The sequence below is a fragment of the Pan troglodytes genome, chromosome 16, assembly GCF_028858775.2.
Source record: "Pan troglodytes isolate AG18354 chromosome 16, NHGRI_mPanTro3-v2.0_pri, whole genome shotgun sequence".
Lineage (NCBI taxonomy): Eukaryota > Metazoa > Chordata > Mammalia > Primates > Hominidae > Pan > Pan troglodytes.
This window is the reverse complement of record NC_072414.2, coordinates 24,043,449-24,056,589: the sequence shown is the minus strand read 5'-3', so window position 1 is coordinate 24,056,589 and position 13,141 is coordinate 24,043,449. Positions and strand designations below refer to the sequence as shown.

At 42.2% G+C, this 13,141-nt stretch overlaps 1 protein-coding gene across 3 annotated transcripts in view; it reads right to left on the bottom strand.

Moving 5' to 3' along the window:
* The window catches only part of CHRNA7 (cholinergic receptor nicotinic alpha 7 subunit), a 139,306-nt gene that overhangs the window by 68,623 nt on the left and 57,542 nt on the right, over positions 1–13,141 (bottom strand). The window lies entirely within an intron of this gene.

Below are 13,141 nucleotides of genomic sequence, written 5' to 3'. Positions count from 1 at the left end.
GATCTGACTGTCGAGATCGTTGTTGTGTGTGGAAATTAGAATGCACCAAGCACTTCCAATATATGCAAGCAGCATTTCCCTAGAGTTAAGCTTTTCTATTTATTCCAAAGTAAGACAAATTTATTATACAGCACTTAAAAAAGATGGAAAAGTATAAAGAAGAAAATTAAAACTCTGCAACCTTACCATCCAGAAATGATGCCTGCTAATGATTTAGCTATTTATCTTTGTATTTTTAAATAATTCATATGCTTAAAAAAACATAAAAGTAGGTGAAAATACAAGTTTTTAAAGTCAGGTTTGTTTCCAAAATATATACGCTTTTAAACAAATACAAGTATGTTATGCCTCCCTCCCCCAGGAAAGGGGCCACGGCCCTGTGTGGAACTGCTGCACCCTGTGTGAGTGGTGCCATGAGGGCCGTGACTCTGCCTTCTCCCTGCAGATCTGGGCTTTTCTCTCATCCTCTAACTTCTAGGAGGCACATCAGGCTCTTGAAATACACCTGAAGGTAAAGCCTACCCAGGTGATAAACTAAAGGTGAGAAAGATGAGGTGACTTTAGAAGCAGCCATTCAAACTTGGATCTTTCTGACTCCAGAGCCTATTTTCCTACATTTCCAAAACACCTCCCTGAGTTCTGCCTCCAGCTAAGCCTATGCACTAACCAGGGAGCTTGGATAGTGTACCAGCTGTGACTTTGCTCCAGCACAGGACGTACAGAGAAGAGACCCGTCCAGACTGGCCTTTCCAAATGGGAGGCAACTTGCGTTTTAGTACGGCTGACCAAGCCCAGTGAAAGGAGGCAAATGAGTGAATTCTGTACAATAGTTATACTGAGAATGTTGTGATTCAGCATGAAATAATCAACTCCAACCTAAAGGACTCTGTGAATTAGCAATTGACACCCTCTCCAGGGAAAATATTAATTAATGCCCCTGTGAAGATGTTCCCAGAAGCTGAAACCTCAAGCTCCCGCAATAGAATCTACTTGGCCTGGTTCACCGATGGGAAGTTTCAAAACAAAAAGACCCAAAGGCAGAAAGAACGTGGCATCTGCTGGGGCGTGTCAGTGGGCAGGGATGTAAATGAAAAACGAATGCTGCCTCTCATTAAAACGAAAATGCGTTGAGCATGTAAGCAGTTGACAGGGACATCAGTGCCCCAGCCCAGTTGCTCACATGTTGGGCACCTCTGGGGTGAGATGGGCCAGGTGGGGCAAATCCCACAGAGAGGAGAGGGCTGCCTGGGGAGGGACATGGGATGATGTCTCAGGGGACCCCAGGCCAGGGGCAATGTCCACAAGACGCTGAACATTTATTCAGTTACAGGAAAAAAATATATCCCATTTTCCTAATAAAATGTGCCAGGAGTTTTTGGTGGGAAAAGCTGTAGAGCTAACATGTCTCTGTACTCTGCACTAAGCAAATGATCCCCAACAGAGCTATCCATTTAAGTGGCTGGAGCACTCCAGTTCCAGTTCAAGCTCCAATATTATTGGGAAGCACTGTTAAAACTCTTCAGAACGTGTATCTGTTGCCTCAACTTATTAAGGAGTTGTTGTTTTTAATGGACTTAAAATTAGCAAGGGTTCCATTTAGGTGCCTTTCCTTCTTTTAATTGCATTCGTGTCTTCATCTGCTGAGAGAAAGGCTTCTGTGGTTTGGGAGCTCAATTACTACAAATCTAATTAAAAGGCTTTCTTCTTTCCAACATTCTAACAGAAACCCCATTAGAGAACACTGAATTTCAGTGGTGTGTGGCAGCTTGGGACCAAGTACAGCTTTTCAAACTGTAATCAACAAGCAGCAGCCACCACCACCTGAGCATGCAGGGATACCCGTTAGGGGAGCCCCCCACAAAGACTCAAGAGGGAGAGAGGAGGGCATGAGGAACCATGCTCCCAGAACAATCTCCCTCCTCTTGGCACCTGTCCGGGCCACACACGGTCTGAGTCTCTTGGCTCTCTGTTTGCAGTGACAAGGTCCCTCACCTCCTTCCCATTCCCACTGTGCAGCCTGCTGCCCCTATGCACATGCAGGTGCACACACACAGAGGCTGTCCTCTACTCATCTTCACACCAGACTTTCTGACCATCCATATGATCAGATCACCCTCCTCCAACTGCACTGCCCAAAGGATCAAGTCAAAAATCTGGAGTGAAGTGCACAAGCCATTGCTACAAGCCATGGTCCAGCCGAGTTTTCATTCATTCATTCATTCATGCAACATTTATGGAACACCTCCTGTTCCCAGCATTATGCTTGCCTGATGTGTGCAGTGGAAATTAATATTGCTCCTGAGCTCCTAGAATAAAAATTTTGTGTGTTTGTGTGTGTATGTGTGTGTATGTGTGTGTATGTGTGTGTGTGTTGGTGGGGGGGGATGAGGTAGGATTATACAACACAATAATGATACACTTGTAACAACATATAACAACAAATGGTAACAAGGATCACGGAGGGAGGGAAAACAGGGTCCCTACAAGGAGGAAGACAGGTGGCGTCCTGGGGCTGAGCCTCTGCTTTAACCACCTGTGATCCTGCAATACCACAGTATGTGGATCCCCTCACATCCACCATGTGCACCCAGTCCTGAGCCTTTATCCTTCGGTTCCCACCACCAGATCTGCTTTCCAAGGCTCTATCCAGGCATTACTGTCTCCAGGCCCCCACGCTTGTGACCACAGATGAGAGGCAGTTGCTGCAGGCCTCAGTCTCCTCATTTGCAAAATGGCTCTTGACTGACCCCTTTCCCCCTTCTCAAAGAGGTTCTGTGGGACTCTGGCAGCAATAGGTCTGCAGGTGCCGTGTCTTCTCCTATAAGACCTTGACCGGCTGGCAAGAAAAGCCCTCCCTCCCCAGGGGCTGCTCCAAAAGCAGGTTCAGAGTCCATCTGTCCCCTCCCCTCTCCCCACAGCCTTTTCCTTCCTCAATCCTTGGCAAGCACGTCCCGACCCTGCTGCACTAAAGCTGAGCTCAGCCCCCTGCTTCCTGACAGGCTTCTGCACAGAGGACCTGGGGGAGGACTTCAGCTCTGCACTCAACTTCCTTGCCTCGGGGTTTGTACTTGGCCACACAGGCTGCAGGTGAACTGGGAGACCTGGGGATGGTGGCCACACCTCTGAGTGTGGAAAGTCCCCAGATGGAATTATAGTTCCCACATGGCCCTCTGGCCCCCGGCAGAAGGACATTCAGGGCAGGTATGCAGGGGCTCCACTCCCACTGCCCAGAATTTACCTAGGGACAAAATCCAGTTCCTCACCCCAGGAGGGAAGTTTCCTTCTCTTTCACCCAAATATCCTCCACTGCTGCCAGAGCCCCCAGCCTGCCATGCAGCACTTGAGCCTGAAACCATGAATCAGCAGGCAGAGCTGCCTACAGCAGTCACTCCCTCCCAAGTTGGAGGCCACCCTGGTCAAACAAGGGGATTCCTGCAAGAGAGGGGACAGAAACATCCAACCCTGGCCCAGAGGCCTGTGAATAAATATGCACATTTAGTCTCCCGAAGAACAGTATTCCACAGGAACCTAGGGGCCTGCAATTAAGTAGCACAGACTCTATGTTTAATTCCATTTGGACGCTTATAACAAAATATCATACACTGGGTAGCTTATAAAAAATAGAAGTTTGTTTCTCACAGTTCTGGAGGCTGGAAGTCCATGATTAACCTGCCACTATGGTTGAACCCTGGTTTCTGGTGGGGGCTGGCTTCCCGGATCATAGGCAGCCACCTTTTCACTGTGTCCTCGCATGGTGGAAGGGGCGAGGGAGGTCTCTGGGGCCTTGTATATACGGGACCATCCATCATGACTGCACCCTCATGGACTAATCACCTCCTAATACCATCGCCTTGGGGATTCAGATCTCAACATATGCATTTAGTGGGGGAAAAAAACATTCAGACCATTGCACTGTGAAAGTGGGTTTCAGCAATTTCAGATCCTCAAGCTGCCCCCCTGGCTATTCCTGCCCTCCCCAACTGGGCAGGAGGGCATGGAGGAGCAGAGTCCACACAGGCAAAAGACCCTGGGGGCTCCCGACTCAGCAGGCAATTGGCTTCTGTGCATTTCAATGTTCTCTCCTCCGAAACAGGGATGCAAACAGCTGCCCTGTCTGCTACAGCAGGTGGGAAGAGGAGGAGCATGCTGCAATCTGTGCGATGTCACTCAGTGCCAGTGGCTGTCACCACGTGGCTACTCACACACACGGCTCTCCTGCGAGATCTACACTCCCTTCTCCCTCTGGGATGAAGACAGGAGGAGGCAGGGTCCCCAGCCCGCCACAGAATCCCAGAAGGCCGGTGTGGCAAGGCACCCTCGAGTCAACGCGCCTAACTCCCTTCATTCTTTTTCCATCGGAGCTCTTCAGTTGAGGGCATGCTTTGATTTAAGTGATCGTGCTTTTTAAAATCAATCTCTCTGAATAATCGTCTATCTGGTTTAGAGTACAACGGTCGTGGTAATGCGTAATGTGCTATCTTGCATTTCTGCAGCAATTATTCTTTCGTGAATTACTGGGTAACATCATTCCATGTGATTTCACAGAGCTCCCATCACGTTATTTCTTTTTCCTTTGTGGAGATGCTGAGAAAAAAAAAAAAAGCAAAAACGTAACAATAGACCTAACCACCACCATTTCTAAATTCTTGGTTGCAGAGAAAATAGCTGGATAATAGAAATTCATATTTGTGTAGCAGTCTAAAGTTTATAAACGGTGACTTCTTTTATCTAGTTTAATCTTTACACCAACCATATTTTTTTCTTAGTTTTACAGCATAACAAACTGAGGTTTTCCCTGAGTCAGCAAGATAGTAGGTCTGACAAAAGACTCATATCCAGAATAAGAAATAAACTCCAAAAAATCAATCAGAAAAGGGCAGGCAATCCAATAGAAAAATGGGCAAAAGATGAACAAGTACTTTACCAAGAAGATATCAATAAATATCAGGTATCAGGTATTGACGATACCTGAAAATAACAAAGCTAACCCTTAAACAGAGTTTGCATTTCTAAATGTCACATGCACACGCAAACAACGCATTTTGGCTTCACGACAATAATCCAGCAAAATAAATACTATTATTTTTCTCATTTAATAATGGAGATTATGGGAGACCCCCCAAATTTAATTTTATATGTCTCTTTTCTGTTTGAATGCTTTGCTATGAGCAGGTATTACCTTTATAATGAAAGGAGAAGAGGAATGCATAAATATATCAATTATGAAACAAACAAGCTCCTGGCCCTAGGTCACACAGCTAAGTACAGAAACCTGTTTAAGAGGTTAGGGGGTTGGATTTCAGTTTCGTAAAGTTTAGTTTTCAACACTTGTGTTTTGAACCATGATGTGATTCTGTCCTCCTTGTTGTAACAGCAAACACTGTGATTACGATCACGGAAAATAATTCCCTTTGGTAATTGTACAAGACAGAAGTTTTCAAAGTATGGGCTTGGAACCCCTGGGTTTCTGAAATGCTTTCAGAGGACCAGTGAGTCAAATCTTTTTTTCATAATGGTTAGACGTTATTTCCCTCTTTCATCCCCCTTTTCCCTTGAGTCTTCCATAGAGCTTTGCAGAGGCTACAGGACATAGGGACCAGCAGCAGACTGAATGCAGAAGCTGGTCAGAGAGTCCAGACGTCTTCTATTACATGAGGCATTAAGGAGATTTGCAACAATAAAAAGCAACGCCACCCTTCCCACTGATTTCTTGGGTGAAAATATGGTTATTTTCCATAAAATGCTATTTATGTTAACATCTTGCTATTTATGGAATGGCCTTATTATATTAAGTGAATTACTGAACTTTAAAATGCTTCTTAGCTTTTATCTCCAATGTGGTAAATATTGATAGATATAATCACATAAACAAAACTTAAGAGGATCTTCAATAACCTTAAGGAGAGCAACGGAGTCCTGAAGCCTGGATGTCTGAGAGCCGCTGATGGGGAGCTTGGCATTTCTAGGACCATCCTGGTCCTCGTACCACAGGGCCTGGCCCTCTCGGGATACAGAGCTCGGCTCTACCTCTGCTCACATTTTGGGATTGCTCAGGGTCCGTTTGTTGGGGACACAATGTGAAAAATATAGATATCACAGGCTCTGGGCTCTGCTATTCATTAGCCATGTGGGCTAGGGGTAGTCCCATCCCCTGAACTTTTCTGAGACTCAGTTCCCTTATCTGTAAAAACAAGGGTAATGGCTGTCAACTACTCTCTCTCCAGCATGCTGTAAGGACTGAATAGGTAGCACGAAGAAAAGTGCCTAAGAGCTGGGTGCGGTGGCTCACGCCTGTAATCCCAGCACTTTGGGAGGCCGAGGCAGGCAGATCACGAGGTCAGGAAATCAAGACCATGGTGAGACCCCGTCTCTAATAAAAATACAAAAAATTAGCCAGGCGCGGTGGCAGGCACCTGCAGTCCCAGCTACTTGGGAGGCTGAGGCAGGAGAATGGCAGGAACCTGGGAGGCGGAGCTTGCAGTGAGCTGAGATCGTGCCACTGCATTCCGGCCTGGGCGACAGAGCAAGACTCTGTCTCAAAAAAGAAAAAGAAAAAGAAAAAGAAAAGTGCCTAAAATATAGCAAAATTCTCCACTGTTAAATTATCGGAAAAAAGTTCCTTTGATAGAAAGGTACTGAAAAGGCTAAGAGAATTGGCCCGAACTGGCAATATCTCCTCACTATCTGCGGCTGCCTATTTTTAGGGGTGGCACATAATTACTGGTTGGTTTTCTGTTTCTAATTTAACTGTGTAATAATTTGTTTTGATTCTCAGTTTATTCATTTAGCTCTGCAATGTTCCTTTTATTCTGTTATTTTATTGGCTCATCTTTGAAACCTGGTTGGTTTGGTTCCCACTGAAATTAAGGCTTAGGAATTAAGTGTCTAGAGGTCAGCATTTAATATTCCCAGTGGGTTCATGGTTATTCTGCGATGCATCAATGTGCAGATGAGAATCTTTTCAAAAAGTGTGTGCAACCTGACTTCCTTCAAGCCTTGGATCCTGGCCTCATCCACCAGCTAGCCACCTTGGCAAAGGGTTAAGCTAAGGAACTTCACTATTTCTAGGATTCTGGAGCTCCTTAATCACAGCCGAACTGTTTACAGATACATGCTTATTTCTGATGGTACCATTAAACCTGACAAATAGAGGAAATGCATTATGCTTTAAAACACAGCACCCCGAAGATCCTGAGATTGGAGACGTCGCTCCAAAGAGCCACTGAGGCAGAGACTGCAGTCTTTGGAAAAACTTCTGCCTCTAGAACTCCCCCAGCAGAGTGATTCTGAACTCTTTGATTCTATTTTTAACTACCAAAGTTAATCCTGCACAGTTCCAGAACACTGATTTCAAGAACAATGCAAAGTATAAGGCTTAAGGGATTTAAAAAATCAGACCACAGTGTAATACGTGTATATTTATATACATTTTTTTTTCCTCCCAACAGGTCAGCATGTAATTCCTTGAGACATAATCCCAGGAAAGACCCATGATGACAAGATGGAAAACTGGCTGATCAGCCTGGCTCCTTTAGGGAGAATAAATGCCAGGTGAACAGAGGCAGGCGGGTTTCCTGAGCTTAGGACCTGGATCCGGGCAACACCACTGACTTTTGTTTCCCCTGTGAAATCCAGATCCAATTTGCCCAATGCCAGATTGAAGGGAGCAAGGCAGACCAAGGTGTTCAGCTGCCTGTGAGTGCAGGAATAAGAGAGCTTGCCCGGGGGAGGTGAGCCCCACCCAACCTGATGTCCACTTGGTTCTCGCTGGGTGGACTCCCATCCCCAGAGCTGCCCCATCCTTCTCAGGGAGGGAGGAAGAGTTCAAGCATGCACTTTTCACTGCAACTGAAAGGTTTCCTTTCTTTCTATAAGAAAGGGCCCCCTATCTCCCTCAAAGGACCTACCTCTTGGGGAATGAAGCCTGGAAGGTGGATCATGAGAGCAGACCCTAACAGAGAAGGAATCGATCTTGAATTAGCAGAGCTGACAACGGGTAGTGGTAGGAAGATTGTGGAGTAGAGGAGAAAGAGGAAGAGAGATGCTGGGTTTCCGGCATACTGAGTGGAGCAGGAATCAAACTTCATCTGAACTACCCTTGAACAGAAAGGATAAATCTCCCTTTAAGTTTAAGCCATCATCCCAACTGAATCAGTTTTCAGGAATTTCCTTGAGTGTTTACAAGTTGTATCTCTCTGGACTCAAAGCAAACACCTATAACACACAGCCAGACTCCCACAAATGACTTGGTTACAAAATTTCTGTAATTTCAATATCAGGCTTTTTCAATGAATTGTCAAAAAGCTAGCTGCAACAAATCTCATCACAATTGGGGTCCTCTAAAGAACTGAGTTAGAGATAAGGAGACCCCAACAGAGCCCTTGGTATGGAACCGGTGCAAAGTGGGTTCCAAAGGCCAATAGAAAGGGAAGGGGATAAGATGAATGAATGGAAGTTACGAGCAGGATTTAGAAGCAGTCATTTATTTTTCTTTTTTTTTTGTCATTTGATATTTCTAATACTTCTATAAATAATATAGGTTAATTGGCTTAAGAAACAAAGACAAAAATAAATCAGGCCACGAATCAGGAAAGTATAACATAAAAATAATGCATCTCTACTACATCACAGAAAATACGAATGAGGCATGGGCCAGATGAAAACAAATTGGAATGACAGCCACAAGAAGGAAGTATGAGTATGAATGAATGGATGATTAAATATATACATAAATAAAAATTTTAAAATAACAAGCACAAAGAAGAAAGGCAGCCAGGCATACACACACAACTAATATACAAAGTAGCCTGGAAAAAAGCCCAAATAAGAAGAGCATGCTTCTCATGAGTTCTTTATATTATACTATATAAGTCTTGGATCAAATTAAGCATGATTTCAAAGATGAGCTAATAAAATAACAGAATAAAAGGAACATTGCAGAGCTAAACAAATAAACTGAGAACCAAAACAAATTATTACGTAGTTAGATGAGAAACAGAAAGGAACAAAACAGACACAGCTAAAAAATTAAGTTACTGGCATGAAGGCACGACCTGAGATAATCACGGTGTAAGATAATCACAGTGTCTGCAGAGCAAACACACCAAGAGATTACATCCATTACAGAAGTTGGAAATGGAAGTGAAACAAAGAAGCCATAGCTAGAGCTGAAATGGTGACTACAACACAGAGAAACTAGTTAAGTATGCCGGGATAATACATGGGGGCCCTGCTTCTGGTCCTAGCAAAACAGGAGACTCTATAATGTTAATACTATCCTGCTACAAACACCTGGAAATTCTGGAGAAAATCAAACAAATGTCTTTTTAAATGCTGATTTTGGCTCACAAGAAAGCACAAGAAATCCTTCAAAACAACAACAACAAAAAAATCCAAGAGGAAATTGAAAAGAACATTGTAAGTACGTGAGCTGACACCATAGCAGAGTGCAGGAGTGTGGAGACCAGTGGCCAGTGTTATTCACAGAGAGCCTAAACAATGCCTAAGTGGGACTATAGAAAAGATTCTCTTTCATAGGTGGAGGGCTGAACCAAACCCCCCACCTACTTCCACCAGCATGGTCCAGGAAATTTGAAGAGACCATTGGCCAAGAAAGAAGCAAGTTAGTCTGTGTCATTCTGGGCTGAAAGTGGAGAACCAGGGTATACTCTATTTCCTGAAAATGTATCAGCCTTCTTTCTGATGGAGAATTCAAATGTAACCAATTCACAAAGCCTAGGAACTTTGCAAGTCATGGAATTAGCTTAGAAGTTGTTCCAGACCAGTAAAACTTGAGGACCCAGACAGACGCAATGAGAACAAACAAATTAGCAAACCACAAAAAAGACAAAAGAAAGAAAATAATAATAACAAAAAATTGTTGCATAGAAAACACAATGATTATACCCTCCTGATCAAAGGTGCAAAATACATAAAGTATAACATTTTCCATGAGTGAAAGAGAAAACCAAGTCAGGAGGAATAAGCCCCCAAAAATACAGACAAGAGAAATATCAGAGGGATAATACTGAATAAATATGTTTAACGTGATTAAATGCACTACAGAAATCAAAAACATAGTAAAAGAATAAGATATTCTAGCGGTAAAAATGCAGATTTGGAAGAAAACAAAAGTAAGAGCTTTACAAAATGAAAAATTTAGTAACTGAAATAAAAGCTCAATGGGTGGGTTAAACAATGAATTGGAAAGAACAGAAATTATAATTAGTAAGCTGAAGACAGACTCAACAAAATGACCTAAAATGTAACTCAGAAAGATAAAGAGATGGAAAATGCGAATGCTTGAAAGACTTGAAGGACACAATGAAAAGATTCAATATGTGTATAAAATAGTTTCATAAAAGAAAGGTTAAAGAAATAATGGCTGAGAAATTTCCAGAATTGGCCAACTTATCCTCAGATTAAGGAAGTATGAGTTCCTCAAAAATATAAGTATAAATCAAAGACTAATTCAAACTTCCATCATTTTTTAGCTCTGGCAAGTAAATAGCTTAGAATTAATCACTCTCATAATTAACAACAGAAAAAAATGAATGAAATGAAAAATCAATGACATTTATTGGACTCAGGAGGGACTGAAGCTGCAGGGTAAGTACCACACTGAAATATGGAGAGACATGAAATTCAGGGCACAGCCAAAATCTGCTCACTCAAAGCAGAAGCCACTGGAGCTATGAACTTGTGGTAATGCTTAAATGGTAATTTCAGTGAATCTCTGGTTGCTGAGTGTGAACCAGCAATGAATGAGAGTGAGAAGCCCCCAGACAGCCACAGTCTTGCTGAGGCCTCTACAATTTCATGGGTTTTATGTCTAGAAACTCCACCAGGTTCTCATAGTAAATGTGCAAGGAAGATCTCCTTGTGGCTCCAGCAAGAGAAGGGGAGAAGTAACCACTGGGAAACAGGTCACCCAGAGCCTTCTCCACAAAAAAAGCCTACTCTCCAGGGTTTCTCAGAGCTTATCCCTGCTAGGGAAATTACACTGGTCCCACTCCAGCAGCCTGTAGCCTTTCTGTCTTACCTAAGAGGGGAAAAAGCTATACCACTGCTATACCACTAGAGAAACACTTGTGAAGGTCAGAGCCCAGACACACAGGCCTACTACAACGCTACCATGTAACATAGGATTACAGAACACTTCTTCCCCTCATCCCCACTTACCACCCCACCAACAGGGGTCCAGTATAACTACTGTGAACTACAGTCCAAAAAGCTGTAGATTCTCTGAGAAAGAGTACTTAATTAAGGAAGACAGACATCAAGAGGGAAGACAAAAACAGGAACACTAGAAGAACCTGAAGGCTCTGGCAGTTAAAGCTGCAGCAAACATCAAATAAAGCCCAATTACTACCTGTCACATGAATTCACACACTAAAAAGCTACTTATCTAAATTCATGATGTCATGACCATTTCTGCTTTATTACAGAAAAATTACAAGGCAATTAAAAGACAAGAAAAAACAGTCTGCAGAGACAAAGCAAACATCAGAACAGGACTTAGATATGATACAAATGTTGAAATTATCACATAAGAAATTTAAAATAATGTGATAAATATGCTAAAGGTGCTAAAGGAAAAATAAACAACATGCAAAAGCAGTTGGGTAACATCAGCAGAAAGAAACTCTCAGAAAGAATTGCAAGGAAATACTAGAAATCAAAACCAGTGTAACAGAAATAAAGAATGCCTGTATGCAATTTGAACATGTTGTGTCAAAAATGTAAGTTAAATGAAATTTAAGCCTTGTAAAGTTTCAAAAGAAAAAAGAGCGAGCGTTTGATGGCCTCATGAGGAGCCTGGACACAGCCAAGCAAGGAATCAGTGAGCTGGATAATGTGTCAACAGAAACTTCCAAAACTGAATTGCAAAAAGAAAAAAAAACAGATTATCCAAAAATTGTGGAACAATTTTGAAAGGTATAACACATATATAGTTGAATCACCAGAAGGGAGAGCAGAGCAGAAAGAATAGTTGAAAGAATAATGGCTGAGAACTTCCCAACACCATTGACAGACACAAATCATAGATCCAAGAAGCTCAGTAGACACCAAGTAAAATAAATGTCTAAAAAATTCAACAGAGATCTTATTCTTATCACAGAAATTAAATCAAAATGGATCATAAGCCTAGATGTAAAATATAAAATTCTAATACTAGAAGAAAAGACAGGATTAAATATACGTGACTTTGGGTTTGGTGATTATGGTTTTTCATACAACAGCAAAGGCATGATGATCCATGCAAAGAAAAAATTAGTAAGTTGGACTTTATTAAAATTAAAAACTGCTCTATGGAAGATACTGTTACAAGAATGAAAAGAAAAACTACAGACTGGGATACAATTTTACAAAATACATCTCTGATAAAGAACTTATATTCAAAATATAGGAAAGAAACCAGCAATACATTAACAAACAACCTAACTAAAAAATGGCCAAATGATATGAACAGGCAACTCACCGAAGAAGATGTACGGATAACAAATAAACATATTAAAAGATGCTTCACATCATGTTATCATGGAAATGTAAATTATAACAATGCAATACCACCATATACCTATCGGATAGACGAAAATCTTAAAAGTTCACATTACCAACTGCTGGGAGGATGGGGAGCAACAGGAAGGCTCGTTCATTGCTGGTAAGAATGCAAAATGGTACGACCACTTTGGAAGACAATTTGGCGGTTTCTTACAAAACTAAACCTAGTGTTACCATATGATACAACAACTATATTCCTAGATATTTACCCAATGATTCAAAAACACATATCTACAGAAAACCTGCACATGTTTATAGCAGCCTAATGCATAATCACAAAAACTGGATGCAATCAGGATGTCTTATAACAGGTGAATGGAAAAACAAACCATGGCACATCCACACAATGGAATATTATTCAAGTATAAAATGAAATGAGCTATCAAGCCATGAAAGATATAGGTGATTCTTAAATACACAGTGCTAAGTGAAAGAAGCCAGGCTGAAAAGGCTACATATTGTATCATTCCAATAAAAAGACATTCTACAAAAGGCAAAACTTTAGAGACTGTAAATTTATCAGTGGTTGCCAGTGGTGGGGGTTAGGAGTAGACAAATGGAGCACAGAGTACTTCTA